This window comes from Ranitomeya variabilis, chromosome 5 (assembly GCF_051348905.1).
Source record: "Ranitomeya variabilis isolate aRanVar5 chromosome 5, aRanVar5.hap1, whole genome shotgun sequence".
Taxonomy (NCBI): domain Eukaryota; kingdom Metazoa; phylum Chordata; class Amphibia; order Anura; family Dendrobatidae; genus Ranitomeya; species Ranitomeya variabilis.
Window position 1 is genome coordinate 662,193,537 of NC_135236.1, and position 21,530 is coordinate 662,215,066.

Sequence of the window (21,530 nt, forward strand, 5' to 3'; positions counted from 1 at the left end):
CCCCCATAGTATATAGCACAACCCGCATAGCAAATAACACAGCCCACGTAGTAGTATAGCGCTCAGCCCAAACAGTAGTATACAGCACAGCCCACACAGTAGTATACAGCACAGCCCATGTAGTAGTATACAGCACAGCACAGGTAGCAGTATACAGCACAGCCCACGTAGCAGTATACAGCACAGCCCACATAGCAGTATACAGCACAGCCCACATAGCAGTATACAGCACAGCCCACATAGCAGTATACAGCACAGCCCACATAGCAATATACAGCACAGCTCACGTAGCAGTAAACAGCACAGTCCACATAGCAGTATACAGCACACCCATGTAGCAGTATACAGCACAGCCAACCTAGCAGTATACAGCACAGCCCACGTAGTAGTATACAGCACAGCCCACTTAGCAGTACACAGCAAGCCCACGTAGCAGTATACAGCACACCCACGTAGCAGTATATAGCACAGTCCACGTAGAAGTATACAGCACAGCCCATATAGTAGTATACAGCACAGCCCACATAGTAGTATACAGCACAGCCCACACAGTAGTATACAGCACAGCCCACACAGTAGTATGCAGCACAGCCCGCATCTCTCCTCCCCCCGAGAATGGCCCCACAGTCCAGTAAAAAAAAACACACTCCTCACCGCTCCTTGTGAATGCGTTGCTCCCTGCTCCTGTGTCGGCGGCTGCCGCTGCACTGCCTGGCAGACAGTGAGTGAGCGCGCACCCACAGTGTCAGAGGCAGAGCGGTGAATGATGGGAGAGGGGACGTCAGCAGACGCTCTCTCCTCCATCATTGCATTCAACTGTATCGGCGTCATAGACGCCGGTATAGTTGAATGCTGCAACGGCGGCGCTGGTGGGGGAGTGAGTCGGCGTGCAGCGGCCCACTACTGGCACCGGCCCTTCTGGCATTTGCCAGAAGAGCCCGATGGCCAGTCCAGCCCTGAGTACCATCATTAATAATATATATAATTATTGAGCATGTATGTTACATATAATCTTGGAAATATGTGATTGGGAGCTGTTCGCCTTATTTGCTATAAGGTTGTATTATCATTTGAGCTGATGCTGTATCTATTGGTCTTGGTCCATTGGCCTCAGGAAAGTTCAATATACTTGTGGTATCATCATTCTATCATTGATTTTATACTCTTGTTTCTTTTGCATGTGTTTAACTTGTAATTTCTTGGTGGTAGAGCACACGAGGGCCAGCCGCCAGTGAGTGGGGTCACCACTTTGGATATATTAGGGCGCCAACCTCCACGGCAAGGTAGGGAATTTTTTGAAGGGAGAATATAGGGACAGTTTCCTTAACTCCATATATTTAGTTTGCATTGTGTTGGATTCCCCATTATGACATCTAGCAGAGTGCGACATGACACCTACTTTAGAATTGGGAGTGTAAAACCTGTATTGCAGAATTTTAATTTTGAACTAATAAAGTATTACTGTTTGAAGGGTTTTTTTATTTTGTGTTGTTTTGCAATTTAACATTTTGTCCAAAGAAAAGTACACACTTGCTCAAGAGTCCAGTAAAGGATTTGCATGTGCTCCCGAGCTTTCATTGTATTCTCCACTACGACACATAGCAGAGTGGACACGGCACCTACTTTAGAATTGGGAGTGTAAAACCTGTATTGCAGATTTTTCATTTTCAACTAATAAAGTATTAAATAAGTATGTTAAATAAGTTTTATATGAGTATTCTGGGTTCTAGACAAATTTCTGCAGTCACTTTATGTGACATCAGACTCTCAAAATGTGACAGTGATTCCAACAATTAGGCATAAAAACCTCCCCTGACTTCAAAAGAATTATTAGATAGGACACTGACTTGTCAGATATAGGAAAATGCGCACAGAGAGAACAGTATGTATTGTTACTGAGCCCTACTGTAACCTGATGGGGGTTTTATGAATTATTATCCCACTCGTTCTGGAGATATTTATATATAGACTCAATTCTGATCAGAACTAATACAAATACACTTATCTATGATGCTCCAGTGTATTATGGGCCCCATATGTGATGATCTGGTGTATAATGGGCCCCATACAGTGCTCCGTATATAATAGGCCCCATATATGATGCTCCGTGTATAATGGGCCCCATATAGTGCTCCATATATAATAGGCCCCATATATTATGTTCCAGTGTATAATGGGCCCCATATAATGCTCCATATATAAAGGGCCCCATGTATGATGCTCCCGTGTATAATGGGCCCCTATAATGCTCCATATATAATGGGGACCATGAAATGCTCCATATATAATGGGAGCCATATGATACTTGTGTATAATGGGTCCTATATATGATGCTCCAATGTATGATGATCCCCATATATTGCTCCAAACATCAAAAAATAAATAAGACACTCACCTCTCCTCGATGCTCGGTACTCCTCTCCGTCTGTGTCTTCTGGCTCTCTGCACTGTGACTGCTCAGGCAGAGGGCACACAGATGTGATGTCATAGCGCCCTCTGACCTGAGACGTCACAGTCAGAAGATGCAGAAGACATCACAGTGGTGGAACAGGGAGAGGTGAGTATCACAAGTGATGGGGCCCTGAGCAAGCGGGGGGACACTCATGGGTGCCGATACTGGCACAGGCTTCGAGCCCCCATAGTGCGCCGGTGTCCCCGAAGGCAAGTGAACCCCCTCTCCTGCTCAGGGTCCCGACACTTGCCTGGGTGCGCCGGGTGCTGATGCCGGCCCTGGAGATGAATATTCTAAAACAATTCTTGGAAAAAGAAAAAAAAAATGATAGAATTGCTGCTCTTTCATTTAATGACGCACTACCCCCAACAAAGAATAATCAGTAAATACAGTATATGTGCAGCAAAATTGTATATTTATCGCATACATTCTTCTTACTAAACCAAACCTTCATATCGCTATATTGATTGAAGAATTGAAAAGTTATCACTTTAGGAAAGAAGAAATGAAGGGTGAAGTGACTGGGTGTAACTACAACTTTGTCCTCTGTTCAGCATTAGACAATTTCAGTTTCATTTCTTCCTTCTTCCATCAGCCATGGCGTCTGCTGATCTGAGAGACGAGCTGCTCTGCTCCATCTGTTTATCTACATTTAAGGACCCTGTAACGCTGAGATGTGGACACCACTTCTGCCGGGTCTGTATTGGTCGTGTGCTGGATACACAGGACGGGTCTGGAGTTTATTCCTGTCCTGACTGCAGAGAAGAGTTTCAGGAGCGGCCGGCACTGATGAGCAACATAAATCTCCATAATGTCGCAGAACGTTTCCTGATTACTCAGCAAGAACAAGAGGAGATCACCGGGATCTGCTGCACTTACTGTGTGGACTCTCCGGTACCTGCTGTTAGATCCTGTCTACTCTGTGAGGCTTCTCTGTGTGATAAACACCTGAGATCTCACAGCAAATCACCAGAACACGTCTTATCTGATCCCAGCACTTCTCTGGAGAAAAGGAAATGTTCTGTCCATAAGAAGATCCTGGAATATTACTGCGCTGAGGACGCTGCTTGTATCTGTGTGTCCTGCAGTTTGGCCGGAGAACATCGGGGACATCAGGTGGAGATGATGGATGAGGCCTCAAAGAAGAAGAAGAACAAACTAAGAAATGTTCTCCAGAAACTGATCACAAAGAGAAAGGAGACTGAGGAAAAAGTACGAAGTCTGGAGGAACGGGGGAGAAAAGCTCAAGAAAAAGCAGCTGGAGAAGCCGAGAGAGTCACTGCCCTGTGTACAGACATCAGGAGACGGGTGGACGACCTGGAGAAGAAGGTCCTGAGTGAGATCTCCAGGCAGGAAAAGGAAGAGTCACTGCCACTGTCTGCTCTGATCCATCAGCTGGAAATAAAGAAGGACGAGCTGTCCAGGAAGATGAGACACATTGAGGAGCTGTGTAACATGACGGATCCACTGACTGTCTTACAGGAACCAGACACCGGTGACTTGTGTGATCCTGAGGAGGAGGGAGGTGATGAGGACACAGGGGGACATGATAAACAGCCCCATGATGGAGATGACCTGGATGTGGCTGTGATCTCACACACATTATGTGAGGTATAAGGAGCGGGATCTATGTGGAGGGTCCTGCAGACATATTACTGGATGTAACCACAGCTCGTAATAATCTCCTTATATCAGACGACCTGAAAACTGCAACCTGGACAAGAGAGGAACAGAAACGTCCAGAAACAGCAGAGAGATTCCAGGATTATCAGGTGATGAGCAGGAGAGGATTTACCTCAGGACGACATTACTGGGATGTGGAGGGCAGTAGATCAGGGAGGTGGAGGGTGGGGATGTGTTATCCCAGTATAGTCAGGAGGGGAGATCAGTCACTGATTGGAAATAACAACAAGTCCTGGAGTTTGAGGAGATATAATAATCAGTATTCAGTGATACATGACAGTAAAGAGATCCGGTTAACTGACAAGATCTCCAGTTATAGAGTCAGGATATTTCTGGATTATGAGGCCGGGCAGTTGTCCTTTTATGAGCTGTGTGACCCCATCAGACACTTACACACCTTCACTGCCACCTTCTCCGAGCCCCTTCATGCTGCATTATATGTAGGTTTCCCATTATTTTGTGGTGACTGGATTAGAATTTGCTGCTGAACAATAATAATTGTTGGAAGAAATTTGCCCGGAGACCGGTGACATCACAGGGAGGGGAATCTGATTGGCTGAACAGTTAATATAACAGGTCATGTGATCTGTGGACCCCATTTTGGACGACCCCCCAGGATCATTACTGTTATTAGTTTTAGGGGAGGTTCACAAAACCGTATAAAAATCATTCACAGTTTCATCCCGAAAAGTGGGACGACTGTATTCTCACTTGTCCTCCGTGTACCATTAGTTTTTTACAGCAGCTATTAACCATTTACAGTTCTGGAGTTTTGATTTCTTTCCTTTTTTGCTTCATGATGTTCACTGTATGGGTGAAATAATTTTATATTTTCAGCAGGTTGGATATTTGTGGACGCGGCAATGCGAAATATTTTATGTTTTAAATTGTCATTGTTGGGAAGGTACAATATTAAAAAATTTTTTTTGTTCCTATTTTCTACAACTTTTGTTTAGTTTATCCTTCTTTTTCAGTGTTGCAGTCGTTTGCTCGCTTGTACTATATACTGTATAATCTCAGGATCGCTGTATACAGTCACTGGCAGTTTCCTATGAAGCTCAGTCACAATCTGGGCCTTACAATAGAACGGAGGGAGCAGAGACGCGGCCTATACATATTGCACATAGTGAGGAATGTATGTATATAATTGCCTTGTAATGTTTTTATTTCCTGTTCTGTCCAGATGTCACCGTATCTCAGAATTCCAAGCGGAGGAAGTTCACCGACCGCCATATTGGGACACCCAAGTGATGGGTGTCTCAATATGGAAACTGCTGCTGGTACCAACCTATTGCGCGGTACCACCAGTGCAACACCATCGCACCACACACACACACACACTGTATACACGGTATGCAACACACACTCTCACACTCAAGCTCTCACACACACATTCACACTCACACACACATTCACACTCTCACATTCACACACTCACACTCACTCAGCCTCTTGCGCGGTACCACCAGCGAAACACCGTCGTGAACACGCCGCCGCCGGGATCAGCCGAATGATTCACTGACTGCCGCCATCTTTGTACAGGAGAAGAGCATGCACAGTTTTGATGTGACCACCGATATCTGTATGCACAAAGATGGCGGCGGTCTGATTTACTACGCCTGAGCGAACTACGCGCAGGTGCAGTGAATCATTCGGCTGATCCCGGTGGCAGATGCACGACCTGTCTACAGGCAGAGGAAGCCGTCACATTAAACAAGTTTTCCCACGAACGAAAGTTCATTTTAAAAATTGACTGTGTCTGACAGTGTATGGAGCATACCACATCTCCTGGGCACGGGAGGAAGCAAAAGACAATACTGACATTACAGCAGGGGATCACAGTGGATTCATTTTGTGGGGTAAAATATATCACTGACTGGTTTTAAAAAATATTTTCCCTCACAAAATGTACCCTCTGTGATCTCCTGCTGTAATGTCAGTATTGTCTTTTGCTTCCTCCCTGCCCAGGAGCTGTGGTATGTTCGGTACATGGTCAGACACAGACAATTTTTAAAATGAACTTTTGTTTGTGGAAAAACCCCTTTAAAAAGCAAATATCAATGCCAACATGGCTCCTCCTAAAAAGCACGCCAATGACAATGAAAGGAAAGCAGCTAAGGCACAACATCGAAGACATCAAAGGGCAAATGAGACTCTTGAAGAGCAACAGCATCGCTGGGACAAAAACAATGCATATAAGCGTAGGCATCAAGCACATGAGTCCCCTGATGCAAAAGTCATTAGATTATCACAGGATGCCATTAGGCAACAACAGCGCCGCATGCCTGCCCCCATCGTGACATTACCGCCCTCCCGATGCGATAGCATCAGGCCTCCATCTAGTAGATAGGAGAATGTATAACTGCTCCTCATACAATAATCTGTGTGACAACCTTATTCCACCTTTCTATCTCGCAGGACAAGGGTTGTCGTTATGTCCCGTGTTGGTCACTTCTGTGATATTTCTGCTTTTCTATCATTTTGGAGATTGTGTTTTTCCTTTTCTTGTAATCCTCACACTGTATTATATCTAATGTAACCGCTCGGTATAATAAACTGTCCTCTCCTCCTGTAATATTACTACTGTCACGTGTCTCCTTGTGATATAGTGGGGGGCTGAAGGCGAAGCTGTAGGGGGCTCATGGGCAGCCATCGCACCAGGGCCAGAAGAATAAAGAGAGACGATCCGGACTCATGGAAGAGTCAGCAAATCCCAACCGCCCCCGATCTTGTCTGAAACTTCACAGATTCCTGAAGGTTTTCATTATTCAGGAGGCCGGGAACAGGTCGGGTCTCCTGACTTTACAGTTCTCTCTATTCGGATCATCTCTTATTGGCCATTGCCCACTATGGAGGCCATAGTACAATGATATTGTAATGATATTATGGCAGGTGCTCCACCCTCCCCGATAGTATAATGGTGACCTGTCCTAAGGATGTGTGATCATTATAAAAGTAGTGGAAAACTCTTTATACCCAACATTTCTCTCTATAAATCCCCACATGCTCTATTCATGGTGTTTGTCTCCCACTGACTTCAATGGAAAGTAACATGTAAGCTATAGGGAGAAAAATACTTTATCTATAAAACTAATTAAAGCTGCCAAAAAGGAAACAGAGAAGCACATTGCTAAGGAGAGTAAAACTAAGGCCTCTTTCACAGTTCCATTTTTTACAATCAGTCACAATCCGTCAAAATGTTGAAAAGATAGATCCTGTACAGATTGTAAAAAACGGATGCACTGGAGCCATTTTTTGATGGATGCGTCAAGGCAGTTGTTGCCAGAATTAAGTCTATATGAACACGTTGTGTATGCGTCCTCGCAGCGTTTTTTTGCTGCGAAAAAGCATGCACAACAAAACCCATGTTAAAAATAATTTAACAAAATAAAAATCATGATATTCTTACCTTCCGGCATACCCCGCTGCCTTCCCGCGGCCCCCGCAGGCTTCCCGATGCTCTCGATGCTCCCGGCAGCTCCTGTTCCCAGTAATGAATTGCGAGACAATGACCTGTGATGATGTAGCGGTCTCGCGAGACCACTACGTCATCGGGTTATTGTCGCAAGGTATCGCTGGGAACGGATGCTGCCGGGAGCATCGGGAAGGCTGTGGGGGCTGCAGGAAGGCTGCGGGGGATGCCGGAAGGTAAGAATATCACTTTTTTTAATTTTTTTTAAATTATTTTTAACATGTGTTGTATAGGCAGCATCAATAGTAAAAAGAGAGAGAGCGAGAGAGAATTTCCCTGACTGGAAATTCTTCCAGGCATGCTCAGTTTCAAAAGACGGCATCCGTCGCTGGATTCCTGCTTTTGTCGGTCAGTGACGGATCCTGCGTCCATAGGCTTCCATGATAGCCAATGGCAGACAACACAGGATCCGTCTCTGGGCGATTTTTCAATGTACACAAAAAACGTTTCTATGTGCGTTGTCTCCGCCCAACGGATAGCGATTTTACGACGGATTCAGCGCACGAAGGATGAAACGGAAGGCCACCCGTCACAATCAGTCGCTAATACAAGTGCAGCGCCCCAGAGTCCTGGTCGTTGCAGTACTGTGGCTCCGCCACTATGGGGAGCTATGGTGCGTCCGATGGCACTGAAGGAGTTCATCTGATCAGGTATCACAGACACCAATACATTTCACAGCCGGGCCTCCGGGGGGAGCTAAGGGTGCTATTCATTAGGCCACTCCCCACCATAGTGGGTAAACTGGGGGTCAGGCAGGAAGTTAGATCAGAAAGCTGACTGGGTTGGAACCAGGCAACACCTTGTGGCAGGGGGTGTTGTAGGGGAAGATACAGTAGGGTCTCTGTCAGGGGTGGGATCCTGACAGAGGCTTGGCAACGAGAACGAACGTAACGGGACCGTGCCTGATCCGGGTAGCGGCGGTGCCCAAGAAAGGATTAGAAGAGAGATAGATTGTGCTGAGTGAGAAACGGGATCACGCAAAGGAGAAATACCAGTAGGAGTCGTGCTGTAAGACCGAAGCAACATCCTACTGAGGCGCACTACCGGTGGCCGGAACGCCGAGGGAGTAGAATAACATTCAGCTTCAAGCAATACTCCAAACAGCGGCAGGACAGTCAGTCTCAGGCGGGCTGTCTAACTCAAATCACCTATGAAGTCTTGGGAGGCAATTGTGGGAGAGGGGCATCTCTAGGGTCCCGGAAGAACTCCAGGCCTACCCGTCAAACGGGTGCCGTTCCTACCCGAACCTCAGGGAGGGACGGAGGATTAGCAGAACATCATCTAGTCGAGTTGTGAGGGAACTTAAGAAACAGACACAACAGTTGTGGGGTACTTTCCGTAAGCACAACAGGGAAGGACTACAACACATAGCGCTAGGGGAAAGGCACAGATTTCCTCCTGTGAAGAGAACTCTGGAAGTGTCATTGGACCGGCCGGACTTGCGCAGCCTGGTGAGCCGTATTCTGGACTGAGGACTCAGAGATCTTCAGTAAAGAGGTAAAGAGACTGCAACCTGGTGTCCTCGTTATTTACCGCGAAATGCACCCCACAACTGCACCGCTACACCACCACTTATTGCACCGGACGTCCCCCACTGACAGACAGGGCCACGGACCGGGTCTAGCCACCGTGACCACTCCTGAACTGAGACTCAGAGGCCCGGTACCGGGTACCCCTCGGCCCTGCGGCGGTGTGGGGGCGCTCCAACTTGGCGTCACGAACAGGATCTACTTAAGCCTGAAGAATCAGGTCATGTGTGCCTTGGAACTGTGATTTGTTGTGCTTGGACTGTACTTTATTGAGAGACTGTGTATTGCCATTGACCCAGCGAAGTTCCCGCCAAAAGCCGCCGCCATTGCTACGCCAGAGCCGCCATTGCAGCGCTGAGGAGAGGCGCAGGAGAAGGAGAGGGGTGTGGAGTAGGCGTAGACAAGCTAGAGAGCGCGAAGAACAATGGCCGCCCAGTCTAAACATTTCTTGGTCCTGAGGACGTGTCCGTCAACAGCCGAGGTCCGCCTCCTAATCCTGTCTGGAGGGTGGAGACCATGGAGACGGGGCCGCCCACGAAAGAGACCGCGGGAAGAAGACACCGAAGAAGGAGCAAAGATGGCGACACCGAGAATCTCGCGGGGGACTGATCCGATCCAGCCTGAGGCTGCACCGCCTGACACAGCCCCAGATGCACCAGCGTTGCGGGAACTGACCCTCACGGAGCTACCGGTGGGCCGATCCCCCTTGCCACCATCGGAGGAGTGTGTGGCTGCAGCCGAGGCTCGCCAGATAGCGCGACGCGTGGAGGCCGATGCTCGCGTGCTTGCTCGGCTGGGTCGGCCCACAGAAGTCCACCTATCTCCGGTGTCCCCTGTTCCTTCTCACCCGGCCGCGGCTGAAGGTACGCTGCAGGCACAGGGCATGAAGATCTTGCCGGAGGCTGAGCACCTGCGGCGCATGACGGCTGCATGGCGGAACCGACCGCAACCGGCAGCCCAGATTGATTTGACCACTGTCGCGGAGCTCCCATCGTCCCACTGGGGTGTGGTGGTCTCCTTTAACCCCCGATATGGAAGAGGGGTTATCCAGGAGATCGGGGAGCCGCTACAAGTCCACGTGGACCGGAAGGAGGTCGAGCACTGCGGAGGGAGGTTTGCTTGCGACCTGGAGCCCGGTGATGCCGTGACTTACACCCGGTGGAGGAGAGCAACAGGCGAAGCTGGCTGGATGGCACGGGGCGTCCAGCGATGCGTTGCGCTACAGGCCACCGCTGGAACATCCGACGATGAACCTCCCGCCGAAAAGGTCAAAGAACCTGACCCGGCAGAACAGCAGAGAACCCGGACCCACCATGTGCCTTGGGGGCGTGCAGGATCCTCGGTGAGAAGAGCATCCCGGCGAGGGATCCCTTTGTTGACCCGGGATCCCAATTGTTTGGTTTGTTTTTCCACTTTTTGTTTCCTGTTATCAAGAACTGCCGCAATCATGAACAGTGCATGATACAAACTTATTGTATATAGTTAGCACCTTATTAAAGGTGCTTCCTACTGGTTTTACTTAAAGAAGGACTCTTTGTGAAGATACCACACTGGAACCTTTGCTGAGTAAGGACTGGTAGCTTGAGAAGAAATGCTACCTCATAGAGACTTGGTCCCTTCTTAAAGGGGATGTTCAATTGTTGCACTTAAACAGTGATATTGCTTTAAGACAGGTAGCAATAATGTTCGATGAAAGAAAGTGATGATAATATGTACATGAGAAAGTTATATGTATCCAACCAGTTAATTGTGAAGAAATGATGATGATGTTTCTCGGAAGAAAAGGGATGATTGGTAATGTTGATAGAAAGTGGGGATAGAAGGTAAACCCTGAGTCCTCCATAGAAAGTTAGTTTATTGTAAAGAAAGAGTTAATAATGTGTTACAGAGGACAGAAAGTGAACCCGTAGGGGTTAGGTAGTGAGTCCTCCTAGGAGCCATACGTAGATGGCTCAGTGCTTCTAAAACTGAAAGTAATGTTATGATCTATACTGTGTATAGAAGTTGAAAAGGCGGTAGGCCCTGGCTGAACAGGGCGGTCCTGTAACAGAAAGGAGAGGCAGTAGGTCTGGTGCCGATAGGACAGGCGGTCCTGCAGATTTAAAGAAGGAGAATGAAAAAGTTAAATTACCTTATAATGTGATTATAGGAAGGTCTTTAGTGGATACGGAGTGTGTTATGACCCCAGTGGACAGGGTCTCAGAGGAACGTGTAAGTCTGCGAGATTCAAAAATCCAGCTCATAGGGCTGTGGTAACTGGGTTGACCAAATAGCTACTCCTAACGCCAACACTAGAAGTAGCCGGGGATCATGCCTACGGTGATCGCTAGATGACTCGCGCCAGCCGGAGAATCTAACTACCCCTAGGAGAAGAAAACAAATACCTCTCTTGCCTCCAGAGAAAGGGACCCCAAAGCAAGATACAAGCCCCCCACAAATAATAACGGTGAGGAAAGAGGAAATGACAAACACAGAAATGAACCAGGTTCAGCAAAGAGAGGCCAGCTTACTAATAGCAGAATATAGCAAGATAACTTATCTGGTCAACAAAAACCCTATAAAAATCCACGCTGGAGATTCAAGAACCCCCGAACCGTCTAACGGTCCGGGGGGAGAACACCAGCCCCCTAGAGCTTCCAGCAAAGGTCAGGATACAGATTGGAACAAGCTGGACAAAAATACCAAACAAAACAAAAGCAAAAAGCAAGGAAGCAGACTTAGCTGAAATACAGGAACCAGGATCATAGGACAAGAGCACAACAGATTAGCTCTGATTTCAACGATGCCAGGCATTGAACTGAAGGTCCAGGGAGCTTATATAGCAACGCCCCTGAACTAACGGCCCAGGTGAGGATATAGGAAAAGACAGAAGCTCCAGAGTCAAATCACTAATGACCACTAGAGGGAGCAAAAAGCAAAATCACAACAGTACCCCCCCTTAGTGAGGTGTCACCGAACCCTCACCACGACCACCAGGGCGATCAGGACGAGCGGCGTGAAAGGCACGAACTAAATCGGCCGCATGAACATCAGAGGCGACCACCCAGGAATTATCTTCCTGACCATAGCCCTTCCACTTGACCAGGTACTGAAGCCTCCGCCTGGAGAGACGAGAATCCAAGATCTTCTCCACCACGTACTCCAACTCGCCCTCAACCAACACCGGAGCAGGAGGCTCAGCAGAAGGAACCACAGGCACAACGTACCGCCGCAACAAGGACCTATGAAACACGTTGTGGATAGCAAACGACACAGGAAGATCCAGGCGAAAGGATACAGGATTAAGGATTTCCAATATCTTGTAAGGACCAATAAAACGAGGTTTAAATTTGGGAGAGGAAACCTTCATAGGAACAAAGCGGGAAGAAAGCCACACCAAATCCCCAACACGTAGTCGGGGACCCACACCGCGGCGGCGGTTGGCAAAGCGCTGAGCCCTCTCCTGTGACAACTTCAAGTTGTCCACCACAAGATTCCAGATCCGCTGCAACCTATCCACCACAGAATCCACCCCAGGGCAGTCAGAAGGTTCCACATGACCCGAAGAAAAACGAGGGTGGAAACCAGAGTTGCAGAAAAACGGCGAAACCAAGGTGGCGGAACTAGCCCGATTATTAAGGGCAAACTCAGCCAACGGCAAGAAGGTCACCCAATCGTCCTGATCAGCAGAGACAAAACACCTCAAATAAGCCTCCAAAGTCTGATTAGTTCGCTCCGTCTGTCCATTAGTCTGAGGATGGAAAGCAGACGAAAACGACAAGTCAATGCCCATCCTACTACAAAAGGATCGCCAGAATCTGGAAACGAACTGGGATCCTCTGTCTGACACAATATTCTCAGGGATGCCGTGCAAACGAACCACGTTCTGGAAAAACACAGGAACCAGATCGGAAGAGGAAGGCAGCTTAGGCAAAGGAACCAAATGGACCATCTTGGAGAAGCGATCACATATCACCCAGATAACAGACATGCCTTGAGACACCGGAAGATCAGAAATGAAATCCATGGAGATATGTGTCCAAGGTCTCTTAGGGACAGGCAAGGGCAAGAGCAACCCGCTGGCACGAGAACAGCAAGGCTTAGCTCGAGCACAAGTCCCACAGGACTGTACAAATGACCGCACATCCCTAGACAAGGAAGGCCACCAAAAGGATCTGGCCACCAGATCTCTGGTGCCAAAAATTCCTGGGTGACCTGCCAACACCGAGGAATGAACCTCGGAAATGACTCTGCTGGTCCACTTATCAGGCACAAACAGTCTGTCAGGTGGACAAGAATCAGGCCTATCAGCCTGAAATCTCTGCAACACACGTCGCAGATCTGGAGAAATAGCTGACAAGATAATACCATCCTTAAGAATACCAACAGGTTCAGCGACTCCAGGAGCATCAGGCACAAAGCTCCTGGAAAGAGCATCGGCCTTCACATTTTTTGAACCTGGTAAATACGAGACAACAAAGTCAAAACGGGAGAAAAACAATGACCAGCGGGCCTGTCTAGGATTCAGGCGTTTAGCAGACTCGAGATACATCAGATTTTTGTGATCAGTCAAGACCACCACACGATGCTTAGCACCCTCGAGCCAATGACGCCACTCCTCAAATGCCCATTTCATGGCCAACAACTCCCGATTGCCCACATCATAATTTCGCTCCGCAGGCGAAAACTTCCTAGAGAAAAAGGCGCAAGGTCTCATAACAGAGCAACCAGGGCCTCTCTGCGACAAAACGGCCCCTGCTCCAATCTCTGAAGCATCCACCTCAACCTGAAAGGGAAGCGAGACATCAGGCTGGCACAAAACAGGCGCCGAAGTAAACCGACGTTTCAACTCCTGGAAAGCCTCCACGGCAGCAGGAGCCCAATTAACCACATCGGAGCCCTTCTTGGTCATATCCGTCAAAGGTTTCACAATGCTAGAAAAGTTAGCGATAAAACGACGGTAGAAGTTAGCGAAACCCAAGAACTTCTGAAGACTCTTAACTGACGAGGGCTGAGTCCAATCAAGAATAGCTCGGACCTTGACTGGGTCCATCTCCACAGCAGAAGGGGAAAAAATTAACCCCAAAAAGGGAACCTTCTGTACACCAAAAAGACACTTTGAGCCCTTGACAAACAAAGAATTTTCACGCAAAATTTTAAAGACCATCCTGACCTGCTCCACATGCGAGTCCCAATTATCAGAAAAAAACAGAATATCATCCAGATAAACGATCAAAAATTTATCCAGATAGTTCCGGAAAATGTCATGCATAAAGGACTGAAAAACTGAAGGGGCATTAGAGAGCCCAAAAGGCATCACCAAGTACTCAAAATGACCTTCGGGCGTATTGAATGCGGTTTTCCATTCATCCCCTTGCTTAATGCGCACAAGGTTGTACGCACCACGAAGGTCTATCTTGGTAAACCACTTGGCACCTTTAATCCGGGCAAACAAGTCAGACAACAGCGGCAAAGGATACTGAAATTTGACAGTGATCTTATTTAAAAGCCGATAGTCAATACAAGGCCTCAAAGATCCGTCCTTTTTAGCCACAAAAAAGAATCCCGCACCAAGAGGGGAAGAAGACGGACGGATGTGTCCTTTCTCCAGAGACTCCTTGATATATGAACGCATAGCGGTATGTTCAGGTATCGACAGATTAAACAGTCTTCCCTTAGGAAATTTACTGCCTGGAATCAAATCTATTGCACAGTCACATTCCCTATGAGGAGGCAATGCACTGGACCTGGACTCGCTAAAGACATCCTGATAATCAGACAAATACGCCGGAACTTCCGAAGGCGTAGAAGAAGCAATAGACACAGGCAGGGAATCCTCATGAATACCACGATAGCCCCAACTAGACACTGACATAGCCTTCCAGTCAAGGACTGGATTATGGGTCTGTAACCATGGCAGCCCCAAAACAACCAAATCATGCATTTTATGTAGAACGAGAAAACGTATCACCTCGCGGTGTTCAGGAGTCATGCACATGGTAACCTGTGTCCAATACTGCGGTTTATTTTCTGCTAATGGCGTAGCATCAAAACCCCTAAGAGGGATAGGATTTTCTAATGGTTCAAGAATAAAACCACAGCGCTTAGCAAATGAGAGATCCATAAGACTCAGGGCAGCACCTGAATCTACAAACGCCATGACAGGATAAGATGACAGTGAGCAAATCAAAGTTACAGACAGAATAAACTTAGGATGCAAATTACCAACGGTGACAGGACTAACAACCTTAGATATACGTTTAGAGCATGCTGAGATAACATGTGTAGAATCACCACAGTAGTAGCACAAGCCATTCCGGCGTCTATGAATTTTCCTCTCATTTCTAGTCAGGATTCTATCACATTGCATCAAATCAGGTGTCCGTTCAGACAACACCATGAGGGAATTTGCGGTTTTTCTATCACATTGCATCACATCAGGTGTCTGTTCAGACAACAACATGAGGGAATTTGCGGTTTTGCGCTCCCGCAACCGCCGGTCAATTTGAATAGCCAGGGACATGGTATCATTCAGACCTGTGGGAATGGGAAAACCCACCATAACATTCTTAATGGCCTCAGAAAGGCCATTTCTAAAATTAGCGGCCAGTGCACACTCGTTCCAATGTGTCAGCACGGACCATTTCCGAAATTTTTGGCAATACACCTCAGCCTCACTTGTTGAGCAGAGTCTCCAGACGAACAAGGTTTCAGGGACAAAAACAATTTACAATTATTCCTGAAATTCCTAAACTTAAATCGGTCTCCTGAAAACAGTTCAGGAATCGGAATCTTGGGTTCAGACCTAGGATTTCTGGTAACATAATCTTGTATACCCTGCACACGAGCGGCAAGCTGGTCCACACTTGTAATCAAGGTCTGGACATTCATGTCTGCAGCAAGCTTAAGCCACTCTGAGGTAAAGGGGAAAAGAAAAGAAAAAAAAAAAAAAAATGAGAGAGGGAAAAAAAAAACCTCAAAATTTTCTTTCTTATAATCCCACTTCTGCAATGCATTAAACATTTAATACTGGCCTGGCATACTGTTATGACCCCAGTGGACAGGGTCTCAGAGGAACGTGTAAGTCTGCGAGATTCAAAAATCCAGCTCATAGGGCTGTGGTAACTGGGTTGACCAAATAGCTACTCCTAACGCCAACACTAGAAGTAGCCGGGGATCATGCCTACGGTGGTCGCTAGATGACTCGCGCCAGCCGGAGAATCTAACTACCCCTAGGAGAAGAAAACAAAGACCTCTCTTGCCTCCAGAGAAAGGGACCCCAAAGCAAGATACAAGCCCCCCACAAATAATAACGGTGAGGAAAGAGGAAATGACAAACACAGAAATGAACCAGGTTCAGCAAAGAGAGGCCAGCTTACTAATAGCAGAATATAGCAAGATAACTTATCTGGTCAACAAAAACCCTATAAAAATCCACGCTGGAGATTCAAGAACCCCCGAACCGTCTAACGGTCCGGGGGGAGAACACCAGCCCCCTAGAGCTTCCAGCAAAGGTCAGGATACAGATTGGAACAAGCTGGACAAAAATACCAAACAAAACAAAAGCAAAAAGCAAGGAAGCAGACTTAGCTGAAATACAGGAACCAGGATCATAGGACAAGAGCACAACAGATTAGCTCTGATTTCAACGATGCCAGGCATTGAACTGAAGGTCCAGGGAGCTTATATAGCAACGCCCCTGAACTAACGGCCCAGGTGAGGATATAGGAAAAGACAGAAGCTCCAGAGTCAAATCACTAATGACCACTAGAGGGAGCAAAAAGCAAAATCACAACAGGAGTGTATGTCCTTAAAGGCAACGTTAAAGTATTGTTCAGCAATTTTTGCACTTAGTAGAATACCCGGTTGGGTAAGAAGAGTATTTTATAGCATGTTGCTATGTTATTTAACCATGTTTGTAACGTTCAAGTGTCCTTACCTCCCATAAAGGGAAGCCTGTTCAAGTATACTTATTGTTATTGCACTCAACAAAATTGTATGTCTTTTTGCTAAACTTGTATTGTTGTTTTCTTCCCAGTCCCGGAGTACTGTGTTTAACCAGGGGGGAGTGCAGCGCCCCAGAGTCCTGGTTGTTGCAGTACTGTGGCTCCGCCACTATGGGGAGCTATGGTGCGTCCGATGGCACTGAAGGAGTTCATCTGATCAGGTATCACAGACACCAATACATTTCACAGCCGGGCCTCCGGGGGGAGCTAAGGGTGCTATTCATTAGGCCACTCCCCACCATAGTGGGTAAACTGGGGGTCAGGCAGGAAGTTAGATCAGAAAGCTGACTGGGTTGGAACCAGGCAACACCTTGTGGCAGGGGGTGTTGTAGGGGAAGATACAGTAGGGTCTCTGTCAGGGGTGGGATCCTGACAGAGGCTTGGCAACGAGAACGAACGTAATGGGACCGTGCCTGATCCGGGTAGCGGCGGTGCCCAAGAAAGGATTAGAAGAGAGATAGATTGTGCTGAGTGAGAAACGGGATCACGCAAAGGAGAAATACCAGTAGGAGTCGTGCTGTAAGACCGAAGCAACATCCTACTGAGGCGCACTACCGGTGGCCGGAACGCCGAGGGAGTAGAATAACATTCAGCTTCAAGCAATACTCCAAACAGCGGCAGGACAGTCAGTCTCAGGCGGGCTGTCTAACTCAAATCACCTATGAAGTCTTGGGAGGCAATTGTGGGAGAGGGGCGTCTCTAGGGTCCCGGAAGAACTCCAGGCCTACCCGTCAAACGGGTGCCGTTCCTACCCGAACCTCAGGGAGGGACGGAGGATTAGCAGAACATCATCTAGTCGAGTTGTGAGGGAACTTAAGAAACAGACACAACAGTTGTGGGGTACTTTCCGTAAGCACAGCAGGGAAGGACTACAACACATAGCGCTAGGTGTTATGGTTCTCAATGGCAAGAGAACATAGCCCAGCATACATAGGAACTAGCTCTTGGAAGGATGGAAACTTAAACTGACCATGAACTAAACCTGCCGCACAACTAACAGTAGCCGGGTAGCGTAGCCTGCGTTTTATCCCTAGACGCCCAGCGCCGGCCAGAGGACTAACTAATCCTGGCAGAGGAAAATATAGTCCTGGCTCACCTCTAGAGAAATTTCCCCGAAAGGCAGACAGAGGCCCCCACATATATTGGCGGTGATTTAAGATGAAAATGACAAACGTAGTATGAAAATAGGTTTAGCAAAATCGAGGTCCGCTTACTAGATAGCAGGAAGACAGAAAGGGTACTTTCATGGTCAGCTGAAAACCCTATCAATACACCATCCTAAAATTACTTTAAGACTCTAGTATTAACTCATAACATCAGAGTGGCAATTTCAGATCACAAGAGCTTTCCAGACACAGAAACGAAACTGCAGCTGTGAACTGGAACAAAATGCAAAAAACAAACAAGGACAAAAGTCCAACTTAGCTGGAAGTTGTCTGGTAGCAGGAACATGCACAGAAAGGCTTCTGATTACAATGTTGACCGGCATGGAAGTGACAGAGGAGCAAGGTTAAATAGCGACTCCCACATCCTGATGGGAACAGGTGAACAGAGGGGATGATGCACACAAGTTCAATTCCACCAGTGGCCACCGGGGGAGCCCAAAATCCAATTTCACAACAGTACCCCCCCCCCTCAAGGAGGGGGCACCGAACCCTCACCAGAACCACCAGGGCGATCAGGATGAGCCCTATGAAAGGCACGGACCAGATCAGAGGCATGAACATCAGAGGCAGTCACCCAAGAATTATCCTCCTGACCGTATCCCTTCCATTTGACCAGATACTGGAGTTTCCGTCTGGAAACACGGGAGTCCAAGATTTTTTCCACAACGTACTCCAACTCGCCCTCAACCAACACCGGAGCAGGAGGCTCAACGGAAGGCACAACCGGTACCTCATACCTGCGCAACAATGACCGATGAAAAACATTATGAATAGAAAAAGATGCAGGGAGGTCCAAACGGAAGGACACAGGGTTAAGAATCTCCAATATCTTGTACGGGCCGATGAACCGAGGCTTAAACTTAGGAGAAGAAACCCTCATAGGGACAAAACGAGAAGACAACCACACCAAGTCCCCGACACAAAGCCGAGGACCAACCCGACGCCGGCGGTTGGCAAAAAGCTGAGTCTTCTCCTGGGACAACTTCAAATTGTCCACCACCTGCCCCCAAATCTGATGCAACCTCTCCACCACAGCATCCACTCCAGGACAATCCGAAGATTCCACCTGACCGGAGGAAAATCGAGGATGAAACCCCGAATTACAGAAAAAAGGAGACACCAAGGTGGCAGAGCTGGCCCGATTATTGAGGGCAAACTCCGCTAAAGGCAAAAAAGCAACCCAATCATCCTGATCTGCAGACACAAAACACCTCAAATATGTCTCCAAAGTCTGATTCGTCTGCTCGGTCTGGCCATTAGTCTGAGGATGGAAAGCAGACGAGAAAGACAAATCTATGCCCATCCTAGCACAGAATGCCCGCCAAAATCTAGACACGAATTGGGTTCCTCTGTCAGAAACGATATTCTCCGGAATACCATGCAAACGAACCACATTTTGAAAAAACAGAGGAACCAACTCGGAAGAAGAAGGCAACTTAGGCAGGGGAACCAAATGGACCATCTTAGAGAAACGGTCACACACCACCCAGATGACAGACATCTTCTGAGAAACAGGAAGATCCGAAATAAAATCCATCGAGATGTGCGTCCAAGGCCTCTTCGGGATAGGCAAGGGCAACAACAATCCACTAGCCCGAGAACAACAAGGCTTGGCCCGAGCACAAACGTCACAAGACTGCACAAAGCCTCGTACATCTCGTGACAGGGAAGGCCACCAGAAGGACCTTGCCACCAAATCCCTGGTACCAAAGATTCCAGGATGACCTGCCAACGCAGAAGAATGAACCTCAGAAATGACTTTACTGGTCCAATCATCAGGAACAAACAGTCTACCAGGTGGGCAACGATCAGGTCTATCCGCCTGAAAATCCTGCAAGGCCCGCCGCAGGTCTGGAGAAACGGCAGACAATATCACTCCATCCTTAAGGATACCTGTAGGTTCAGAATTACCAGGGGAGTCAGGCTCAAAACTCCTAGAAAGGGCATCCGCCTTAACATTCTTAGAACCCGGTAGGTATGACACCACAAAATTAAACCGAGAGAAAAACAACGACCAGCGCGCCTGTCTAGGATTCAGGCGTCTGGCGGACTCAAGATAAATTAAATTTTTGTGGTCGGTCAATACCACCACCTGATGTCTAGCCCCCTCAAGCCAATGACGCCACTCCTCAAAAGCCCACTTCATGGCCAAAAGCTCCCGATTCCCAATATCATAATTCCGCTCGGCGGGCGAAAATTTACGAGAAAAAAAAGCACAAGGTTTCATCACGGAGCAGTCGGAACTTCTTTGCGACAAAACCGCCCCAGCTCCGATTTCAGAAGCGTCGACCTCAACCTGAAAAGGAAGAGCAACATCAGGCTGACGCAACACAGGGGCGGAAGAAAAGCGGCGCTTAAGCTCCCGAAAGGCCTCCACAGCAGCAGGGGACCAATCAGCAACATCAGCACCCTTCTTAGTCAAATCAGTCAATGGTTTAACAACATCAGAAAAACCAGCAATAAATCGACGATAAAAGTTAGCAAAGCCCAAAAATTTCTGAAGACTCTTAAGAGAAGAGGGTTGCGTCCAATCACAAATAGCCCGAACCTTGACAGGATCCATCTCGATGGAAGAGGGGGAAAAAATGTATCCCAAGAAGGAAATCTTTTGAACCCCAAAAACGCACTTAGAACCCTTCACACACAAGGAATTAGACCGCAAAACCTGAAAAACCCTCCTGACCTGCTGGACATGAGAGTCCCAGTCATCCGAAAAAATCAGAATATCATCCAGATACACGATCATAAATTTATCCAAATAATCACGGAAAATGTCATGCATAAAGGACTGAAAGACTGAAGGGGCATTTGAAAGGCCAAAAGGCATCACCAAATACTCAAAGTGGCCCTCGGGCGTATTAAATGCGGTTTTCCACTCATCCCCCTGCTTAATTCGCACCAAATTATACGCCCCACGGAGATCTATCTTAGAGAACCACTTGGCCCCCTTTATGCGAGCAAACAAATCAGTCAGCAGTGGCAACGGATATTGATATTTAACCGTGATTTTATTCAAAAGCCGATAATCAATACACGGCCTCAAAGAGCCATCTTTCTTAGACACAAAGAAAAAACCGGCTCCTAAGGGAGATGACGAAGGACGAATATGTCCCTTTTCCAAGGACTCCTTTATATATTCTCGCATAGCAGCATGTTCAGGCACAGACAGATTAAATAAACGACCCTTAGGGTATTTACTACCCGGAATCAAATCTATGGCACAATCGCACTCCCGGTGCGGAG

The 21,530-nt window shown here is 47.6% G+C and overlaps 1 pseudogene across 1 annotated transcript in view; it reads left to right on the top strand.

Moving 5' to 3' along the window:
• Positions 1–2,914: 2,914 nt before the first annotated feature.
• Positions 2,915–21,530, top strand: part of LOC143776798 (E3 ubiquitin/ISG15 ligase TRIM25-like) — a 36,359-nt pseudogene continuing 17,743 nt past the window's right edge. The window contains exon 1 of the transcript XR_013215910.1: positions 2,915–4,224. The product of XR_013215910.1 is annotated as an E3 ubiquitin/ISG15 ligase TRIM25-like (transcript). The remainder of the gene's footprint in view (positions 4,225–21,530) is intronic.